The sequence below is a fragment of the Macrobrachium rosenbergii genome, chromosome 55 (assembly GCF_040412425.1).
Source record: "Macrobrachium rosenbergii isolate ZJJX-2024 chromosome 55, ASM4041242v1, whole genome shotgun sequence".
NCBI lineage: Eukaryota > Metazoa > Arthropoda > Malacostraca > Decapoda > Palaemonidae > Macrobrachium > Macrobrachium rosenbergii.
Genome location: NC_089795.1, coordinates 14,972,215 through 14,982,495, shown reverse-complemented (window position 1 = coordinate 14,982,495; position 10,281 = coordinate 14,972,215). Strand labels below are relative to the sequence as shown.

The window sequence follows — 10,281 nt, the reverse complement described above, 5'->3', positions numbered from 1 at the left end:
CCAAAGAAAAAACAGCAGCTCCAATTGCAGCTTCCGCTGGTTAAATGATGACAGAGATCAAATGTTGAACAGCAAACTTACGGAAAAAACTTAGGGTGTAAACCTAACATAAAAGAAAACGGGCAGGAAATGAAAAATCAATCCAGATGTGCCCGGAGACTGACTAGCAGGGCCGGGGGAATGACACCAGTCGCCCTAGCGCAAGTGGTAGTGTCAGTGCCTGTGACCCTTTGGAGCTCTTAAGAAGGGTCCCGAGCTTGTGCGAGTGGGTGGGTGGGTGGGTGGGAAGAAGGCTGAGTGAGTGGGCGTGAAGAAGGTACGCTAAAGGTTGCAAGTGGTCCCGGGAGTTGATCCAGGCCAGGCAGTCGGGAAGGTCGCAACAGAGTGGTAAGAAGCTCCAACTGCTCTCTCTCTCTCTCTCCCCCCCCAATACTCTCAGGGATTCCGTCTTCGTTCAGGACAGCAACGTCTCGTCTATGAGACGTTTTACGGTTCTAAGTCTAGCTGTGGCTATCAGACCATGTGTGCAGGGCTTGCTTGTAAATTCTCATAGAATATTTAGAATATCCACTTTCTGTTATCATTTTATTGATACGTGTGTGTGCATGGATTAATCTTGCATATCCGATGAAATATATGTCTATGGCTGTATGTTTTTCATTTCCTGGAACCTTCTCCTTTTGCCGTCGTATCTGTATTTTTTCTTTGTCCTTTTCCCTGCCCTTTCACTATTGCGTCTAAAGTAAATAATGGATAGAGGCTCTTCTATTTCTTATTTATCGGCCGTTTCTTTCGTGGGCATGTTTGATTTTTAGTCCCTTGTCAATAGCTGTTTATTGTCTTTATGTCTATCTAACGAAAAAGAAACTCAGTTGTTGAAAAGGGACAAAAATATCGACGCAACAATGGACAAGAAACGAGAGACTTCAACGCAACACAAAAACGAATCCCTCGGGCGTGATCGCGAAGAAACCATCATTTTTCATTCTCATGGAGATATGATAATTATGCCGGTGACTGTGTTCTTATATTAACGACGCAAAGACAGTGTTGAGATTGTGAAGTTGTGATTAGTTACTCAGTGCTACTTAAAATTCCCCGATGACAAACGGACGCTCCAAGACCAGTGAGAAAAGTGGTTCGAAGAATAACGTCATTCTTTCTTTATCTTATAATGCATCATGTGACTGACACTGCTTAGCAAATGCGTACTGTATATGGGCGACAGGAATTTGCTGTATTCCCTTCTTTGGGAAATTAGGAAATGACATTAGTTTACTCTATGTTATTATTATTATTATTATTATTATTATTATTATTATTATAAGTGGCAGTAATAGCTGAATTGAGAGAAGCAACAGAAAAGCTTTCCAATGGTCAATCCAAACTATATTAAGTGCCAGGACTAAAGATATCTTCAATTTTCTGCAAGGGAGAAAACTTTCGTCATAGGTAATATCTGTGAGGATAATGACAAGAAAAATGTTCTTGACAAAAATTCAAATTATACGTTAATGTATTTGTAACGGCACTTACAACCTATAGATTTTACCTCAGGAAATATCACGCCCGTTCCAGGAGTAAGCACATCTGTTCCGAAATTCTCCAGTACTGATTTCAGATCTGTACCGTTGACCACATTGAGACCCAAAACTCTCAAGGTTTGAGCAAAAGGAATCACATCGAAAATGACGCTTACCTTCACGATGAGAGTGCGAAAAAATTGTTAAAATTGCGCCGGAGCTTCTTCGGCGCAACAGAGTACAATGCTATATGAAACACTCAGCCACGGCCCATGAAACTCTTAGCCGCGGCCCATGAAACTTTCAGCCACGCCCCGGTGGTGGCCTGTGTTGTTGGCACCTTTAGCGCTGCCAGACACATGATCATGACTAACTTTAACATTAAATAAAATAAAAACTACTGAGGCTAGAGGCCTGTAATTTGGTATGTTTGATGATTGGGGGGTGGATGATCAACATACCAATTTGCAGCCCTCTACCCTCAGTAGTTTTTAAGATCTGAGGGCGGACAGAAAAAGTGAGGACGGACAGACAAATGGCCATCTCAATAGTTTTCTTTTACATAAAACTAAAAAAGAAAGAGAACACATGGAATTATCATAATATACTATGTAATTATATCCTTTATTAAGAATATGCAGTGGACATATGGAAAATAGGAAGTGGAGGAGGAACATGTAGAATAAAAGAACACTGAACGATGTGAGTTGTGCCACTGGTATTTGTATTGCCTTTTGTTGCCCCGCTCAGCAAATATTTATATAGATATATGTATATATATACATATATATATATGTATATACATAATATATATATATATATATATATATATATATATATATATATATATAGATATATATAGAGAGAGAGAGAGAGAGAGAGAGAGAGAGAGAGAGAGAGAGAGAGAGAGAGGAATTTCTTGAAGCTTTCGTCGTCAATATTTTGTGGACTTAGTTATATTAAAATATTCTAGGGTATATTATTTACAAAGTCCACAGAAGATGGACGAAAAGTTTAAAAACATACGCATATCTTGGAACTTTCATATACTGCGGAACTTTTCACATTTCCAGCAAGTATTTTGACATACTATTTATTTGCACCATATATATATATATATATATATAGCAAGTATATATATATATATATATATATATATATATATATATATATATATATATATATATATATATATATATATATGCATGCATATGTGTGTACGTGAGTGTGATGTTGTTTGGTTGCGTGCAGAGATTGAAAGAGGAAGGGTCTAGAAAAGCAATCTTAGGCAGGAGAGGGATACTGTTAAGTCGTGGCTCAATGTAGATATTTAGGAAGCCGGAGCAAGATGATTTAAGTGAATAATACAAATTCCGTAAGAAGTTCGATGCGCTGCTGAAGAATCCCTCTATATGTGAAAAAAAAAAAGGGCAATGGAGATGGGCTTTCCGCATGAGACTTTGCCCAAGTTATATTGCTTTCTCAGGAGCCATCCTCATTGCCGGAAACGGCTCATTGGTACCGTTCTGAGCTCGCAGTTGTGAGGTTCGTGGATGATGCCCAGACTACAGCCACTAATCAACCCCAGCTGTAAAAGGGTACTAGCGGAAGCGTTGTGAGTCGAGATCCGGGGCACGGGCCAACGACATCACCTCTTAATGCTTGCTGAGACCCGGGAGGGGATCTCCCTCTGGCTCCAGCTCTCCAGAGACTAAAAAACGTATGGCACAAAAATGGACATTTATATGCGAGCGTGTGCGTATGCGCTGTGCACGTGTGTGTGTGAACAGAAGGTGCTTGTTCCGTAAGAATACGAGCAAGCACAAGGTCCCCAGGGGCTCCGTACATAAATGAGAGGAAAAAAATGACAATCGCGAGAAGTACGAAAGTAAAATGTCTAACGTCTGAGGAGCCAACCACCGCCTCATTCCGGCTCAAGTTCAAGTTCAAGTTCAGAGGAAGGCTTCAAGGGAAAGTCTCTCACGCCTCGTGTCTCGCAAGAACTGAGCGAGGGAACCTGTCAGATAGTATTTGTTTCAGCAGATCTTGTGACATTTTTAATGTTTTCCATCCACCTTTCAAACATTTTTTTTAACTTCCGGGATCCTTTCTTCTATATGTAAGTGCTCAAAGAGTAGTTTCCCTTTCTTCTTTTTGCTATCTATTAAAACGGTAATCAATTAAGATTTATATTATGATTATATATCTCGTGTTTGGCATCTTTCGTAAGTTCAGTTTTAAAAGATAGTTTTCTCTACGACTTTGAAGTTTCCACCGATGGGCTGAGTAGGTGCAACTCATTTCTGCTGAACATCACTTTCAAATTTGGCTGAAGGGCGCAAAGTCACATTGCCTTAGTACCAAAGGTCTTTGAGTCCTTTTACTGCAAAACCGTAGAGGAGTCTCTCTTGAAATGTTATAGATGCTGATGTTGACAGGTTTAAAGAACGTCTTAATCCACTTATAAATTTAGCTACTAATGGGTCGTTATTCAGTCTTTGTTGGCTGGAGAGTCCTTTATTAGCCGCTAGCACCTTGCCGCACTTGGATCAGCGGCCTGTGTTGGCATAAGGCCAGCTGGTAGTCTGCTTTTCTCTTTTTTCATATGAAGGTTATTCTGTTCCTTTGAACTTCCTTGGCAAATTAATTACCTATTTGGCACCTCCATAACAGTGCATGTTCATGAATAATTATAATAATAATAATAATAATAATAATAATAATAATAATAATAATAATAATAATAATACTATATTCAGAAATTAACATGCTGTACTCAGTTCGTGATGTTGAAGACTGTCTGATATTTTAAATATTGATTATTTTCGTGATTCAGGAGGTGAGAGAGAAAATCACATCAGAACTGAAGAAATGGACAGGAAATATAAGACCTACCTCTTAAGTGGTAATACTGTAATTTGGCAAGAATTATGAGCAGCTAGGAAGCCAAAAGCTTCTATTATTAAAATGTACATGCCTTGATAAGTCAGGTTTTGTAAACAAAAACAACAAAAATTGTTAGAAAATATTTACAAGAAATCGATGCAATTCATTCGCCGGTTTTTCATGCTCATGGTGCAGTTGCTTGTGCAGAGGGTGGCACCTTCGAAATGTTGTTCTCCCACCATGTTTTGATGCTGTTTCAAATAATAATAATAATAATAATAATAATAATAATAATAATAATAATAATAATAATAATAATAATAATAATTATTATTATTATTATTAATAATTATTATTATTATTATTATTATTATTATTATTATTTGCTATTATTATTAGTATTATTAAAAAAATTTTTTTTATCTATCACAGTCATCTTATTCGACTGGGTGGTTTTTACAGTGTGGGGTTCCGGGTTGCATCCTGCCTCCTTAGGAGTCCATCACTTTTCTCACTGTGTGCGCTGTTTCTAATAGTACGCTCTTCTGCATGACTCCTGGAGCTATTTCGGCTTCTAGTTTTTCCAGGTTCCCTTTCAGGGATCTTAGGATCGTGCCTAGTATCCCTATGATTATGGGTACAATATCCACTGGCAAATCCCATATCTTTCTTATTTCTATTTTCAGGTCTTGATACTTATCAGTTTTTCTCTTTCTTTCTCATCTACTCTGGTGTCCCATGGTATTGCGACATCAGTGAGTGATACTTTCTTCTTGATTTTGTTAATCAACGTCAAGTCTGGTCTACTGGCACGTATCACCCTATCTGTTCTGATACCATAGTCCCAGAAGATCAATTATTATCATTATTATATATTATTTGAAACAGCATCAAAACATAGTGGGAGAAGAACATTTCCAAGGTGCCACCCTCTGCACAAGAAACTGCACTATAATCACGAAAAACCAATGAATGAATTGCATCGAATTTTTTTGTAAATGTTTTATAACAATTTTTGTTGTTGTTGTTTACAAAATCTGACTTATAAAGGCATGTACAGGTTAACGGTAGAAGTTTTTGGCTTCCTAACTGCTCATAATTCTTGCCAAATTATTATTACTTAAGAGGTCTATGGACTCATGTCAATCTCTCGTGTTGTATATGTTCTGTCCAATTATTCAATTCTGATCTGATTTTCTCTGTCATCTCCCCAGTCATAAAAATAATCATTTGATATTTTAAAATATCGGACAGTCTTCAACATTACGAACTGAGTCAAGCTTGTTAATTTCTCAATTTAGCACAAGATTAACGGTTTCGATTAACAAAAAGGTAATTCAAAATGATCATCTGGGTTGATGGTGTCTGCACCTCGAAAAACGTAATGTAAAGCTGAGCTTTCATAAAAAGAGAACCAGGATCCCGTTACCATGAGATGATATCTTTCACTTACTCACTCACCTCTCCATTTCTACTTTCCAGTTGGAAACCGAATCAGGAACCTCCGCTTCATCAGCAATTGCTGGAGTTTCGACAACGAAACCATGTAATAATGATGGTCAGACCCAGCTCGTGTGTCTTTTTACAATAAAAACGCATAAACACAACTGTGGGGAAATAATATGATCAAAACATATATATATATATATATATATATATATATATATATATATATATATATATATGAAATATATATATATATATATATATATATATATATATATATATATATATATATATATTATTATATAATATTAAGCCATAAATATCGTTTATTGCCGAATTCACTATATCTTTGGAATACCCTACACCGAAGGAGAATTATGATTAATAAGTGCTTCTTCACCAGCCAGGATTCGAAGCGTGGCTTAGTTTAGAAACAAGGATAGACAGTGACTTTGAACATTCGGTTATTTTGGAATATATAAATATAATATATATATGTATACATACATATGCATATATGTACACACACATATATGTATATATATATATATATATATATATATATATATATATATATGTGTGTATGTGTGTGTGTGTGTGTGTGTGTGTGTGTGTGTGTGTGTGTGTTTGTGTTTTCCAGGAGCCAAACAATTACATAAGCGACTACAATAAGCATCTAGTATCAAATTTAGCTGCAGTACATGGAGGAACCGAGAGAGCAGCTCTCAGGTACTGCCATCCTCGAAGAGCCAAGCTAAACAGTCTTGAATGACAGTACTGACATTCTCCATCGCGCCATAGATTATTTTATGTTTCCCACAACTTAATGATCAATCACGCAACCACTTACTATGCAAGGATGGTATTCTGAATTTTATAAAAACCAACAGCATTTCGAATATCGTCTTTGTTTATTGCCATTATTTTCTATATTTCTATTAAGGAAAGATACATTTTCTTGATGCTTTATGTTTGCCGGAATTGTTCATGGTATCATAGTGTTTTATCCTCCCCACCAAACTCTCGATAAGGAAAGGAAATTGAAGAGCAAGCAACACCCGACATATGTGACCAGACTCATAATCTCTGATTTTCCTGTTCTTTTCAGAGGCAGCTACGTAAGAAAAAGAAGCTTGGTGTGGTGAACGTGATGACCTTTGCGGGCAAAAATGCAACCCGAGAGTAAAGAAAGTGACGGTTAATGAAAACTTGTGTTCGAGAGAGAACTTAGTGAGAGAAGCATAAAATGTAAACATATGTATCCCATATTTTTAGACTACAGTTCATCGGTGAAACGTTGTGATTAAATTAGAAATTAGAGACAAAACAAATGAGGCACTGGAAACCTAGCGCTTCAAACTGACAAAAGTACAAATTGCGAAGGAGAAATAAAAGACGGGGATAAAACCGCTCAACTCAGAGGAGGAATATCTGACATACCAACGAAGGAGAAACCAAGACAGAAGAAGGCGAGATAAAAGCAGCGCCAAAGTTGCCTGCAAACCAGCCCACAAAGGCAACAACAGCAGCGTCGGTATAACAAAAGAAAAAAAAAAAAAAACAGCGAGGTATCAGAAGTGAAGAAGCAGAAGAAGAGGAAGAAGAAGAGGGCGGCCTGGCGGCAGAGTTTTTTGGCACTCCGCCAATTCGCCATAGGTCAGGGAAAGCCCCTCCGGCAGCAGAGCCCAACCAAGCCAAGGGTTAACAAAACCTTCCAGCGCCAAGGGCTTCACCCCGATAAGGTCAAAGGCACAATCAAAAGGTTCTCATCAACGGTAAGTGATCATTACGTCTACTGTTGTTTGGTGATGGTGGTCGGACTGACTCTTCCTTACAGAGTACTTTGTCATGTTGGTGAGAACGCAAACTGGTTCTTTCTCTCTCTCTCTCTCTCGTTTTTTAAATTTTTTACTTTGTCTGTGTTCAGTGACCGTTAATGATCAAGAGTCGTCCCAGCCCCTTATGAACACATGAATTTAGATCGAAATTTACTTCTAATTTGCAAACCGAGTTTGTGACTATTATTGTTATTATTATTTTAGCTAAGCTGCACCCTAGCTAGAAAAGGCAGGATGCTGCAAAAAAAAAAAAAAAAAAAAAAAAGGCCTCCCATATGGAAGCAGACCAGTGCGGAAAAAGAAACAGAGAAGGAAAGAATAAACTACATAAGTGATATGACAAAAGAAAAACAAATAAGATAAAATAATTAAATGTAGTTATCGAGATTCATGAAGCAAACGGAAATGCATCTGCACCCTGACTCGACTGCTGAAATTCCAAAGATCACTTACATAGCTAGCATGATTATTCCATAATTTGGTCACAGTTGAAACATAACTTTTAGAAAACTACGTACCACTGAATCTGATTATCAGCTGCGGAAAATTCGATAAAGCATCACTAGAACAGGCTTACAACGATAGAACTGAGCTTTCCGGTCATCATTTTAAACCTAATATCCACTTTTTTACAAGGCAAAATTAAATGTTATTAACTGGATACTGTTAGGACACACACGCACACACACACATATATACACGTATATGCACACACAATAGGATCTTGACCCCTGTCTTTACTTCAAACTTCTTTTACATCATAAAAACTGGAGAAATTATAATGATTTCTAGGCTTGCTTTATCCGAGCCATCAATCTTATCCACTCATGAAGCCGTTTCTGTGCCGACTGATGACCAGTTATTGATATCTAAGACAGTGTGCGGAAATTTTTATAAAACGATAATGGGAATTTGTAATGTTCACTTGCAGTTCCAACAGTTTTATTATTATCCAAACATAGGGCAACTGATAACATCATTATAACTATTCCATTTTTTTGTAATTAATGATAAATGTTCAAACAATTCCTTAAAAATGAAGTGCATGCGAAGTCTTACATTGTGCAGACACAGGAATAGTGCTCCCATCATAATTATCGCCGAACCTTATTACCGTATTGTTCAGTTCAGCATTCTTCTTCAATTAAAACTGATCGAACACCATCCCGGGCTCATCTGAAAGGGAACCGCCGTCAAAAGAGACGTGGTTTAATGTTCGTGGAATCATTCATGGAGGGACACATGCAAACACAAACACACACACAAAAATGTACCGTACTCAGTTTAAAAACAATCGAGTTTTCTGTACATCGTATAATCAAGCCACCGAAAATAGATCTATCTTTAGGTGGTCTCGGTATAATGCTGTATGAGCCGTGGCCCATGAAACTTTAACCACTGCCCGGTGGTGGCCTGGCCTATATTGTTGCCAGACGCACGATTCTGGCTAACTTTATCCTAAATAAAATAAAAACTACTGAGGCTAGAGGGCTGCAGTTTGGTATGTTTGATGATTGGAAGTGGATGATCAACATACCATTTTGCAGCCCTCTAGCCTTAGTAGTTTTCAAGATCTGAGGGCGGACAGAAGTGTGGACAGGCAGACAAATGGTCGCCTCAATACTATTCTTTTACAGAAAACTAATAAAAGCTAAATAGTGTCTGTCCTTACTAATTAGGCTGTACTTCATTGAGTGAATGCAGTGACATTTTTAGGCATATTCCTTTAAATGCATTTTGATCCGCTCCTGAGCATGTGCCCAAATAGAAAGTATGGCTAGAGGCCTCTGCGTGTGGACTCGGTCATTACTGGTCATGGTTACCGAAAGCAGTGATGTAAGATTTGACTTTGGATTTAGACATGAGGTGCAAATCAAGTCAGACGTGTGACTTGAATCAATATCTCTGTCATGGCTGTTAGGGCATCACATCTCGGTTCATCTGGCAATATATCTAGGAGGTGCCTAAGGTAAACATGAAGACAGACTGGCTTACATAATCCAAGAATAGACATATGATGTTTACACATCAGCCTGTTTCCTAGTCAGTTTGGCCATCCAAAAATGTACCATTCTTTTTCTTCCTATTTTATTTAAAACAATATCCGCATATCTAATGTTTGGCCGAAGACAGAATTTAGGGGAAAAAAATCACAGGTATGCATAAAAAATTTTTCGTTGCTAAAAAAAAAATTAATATTGCTTATGTGGGTTCTGTTATCATGGTGGTAAAAGACAGAATATTTTTTTATTTGCTTATATCTTTGCCAAGAAGTTGTTTGCATTCGGTCCATCTGTGGAGCGAAAGGGGAAGCAATGTACTCCATCACTGCGAACTGCGACGGTGACGGAGCAACTGGTTTAGCAACTGATAAGAGACTCGTAACTTTGATAATGACCAGTCAGTGAAGACCAGACAGTCATTAATGTTCCTGACATACAGCAATTTAAGAAATTTCCTCGTAGAAATATCTGTGGTTTTCATGTTCTGTTCCGTTGATTAGATACTTGGCAAATCTGACGACACAACTCTTAGTAAGATCCGCTGAACGAGGCAAAGCTACGAAACTGAATGATAAACATCCTTAC

General features: G+C 37.7%; 1 protein-coding gene across 2 annotated transcripts in view; it reads left to right on the top strand.

Annotated features, from left to right (window-relative positions):
* The first annotated feature begins 272 nt into the window (after positions 1-272).
* LOC136835153 (uncharacterized) overlaps positions 273-10,281 on the top strand; it is a 60,382-nt gene continuing 50,373 nt past the window's right edge. For both annotated transcript variants that reach the window (XM_067098357.1, XM_067098356.1), the window contains exons 1-2: positions 273-387; positions 6,964-7,630. The gene's annotated coding sequence lies outside the window, so the exon portion shown is untranslated. The remainder of the gene's footprint in view (positions 388-6,963; positions 7,631-10,281) is intronic.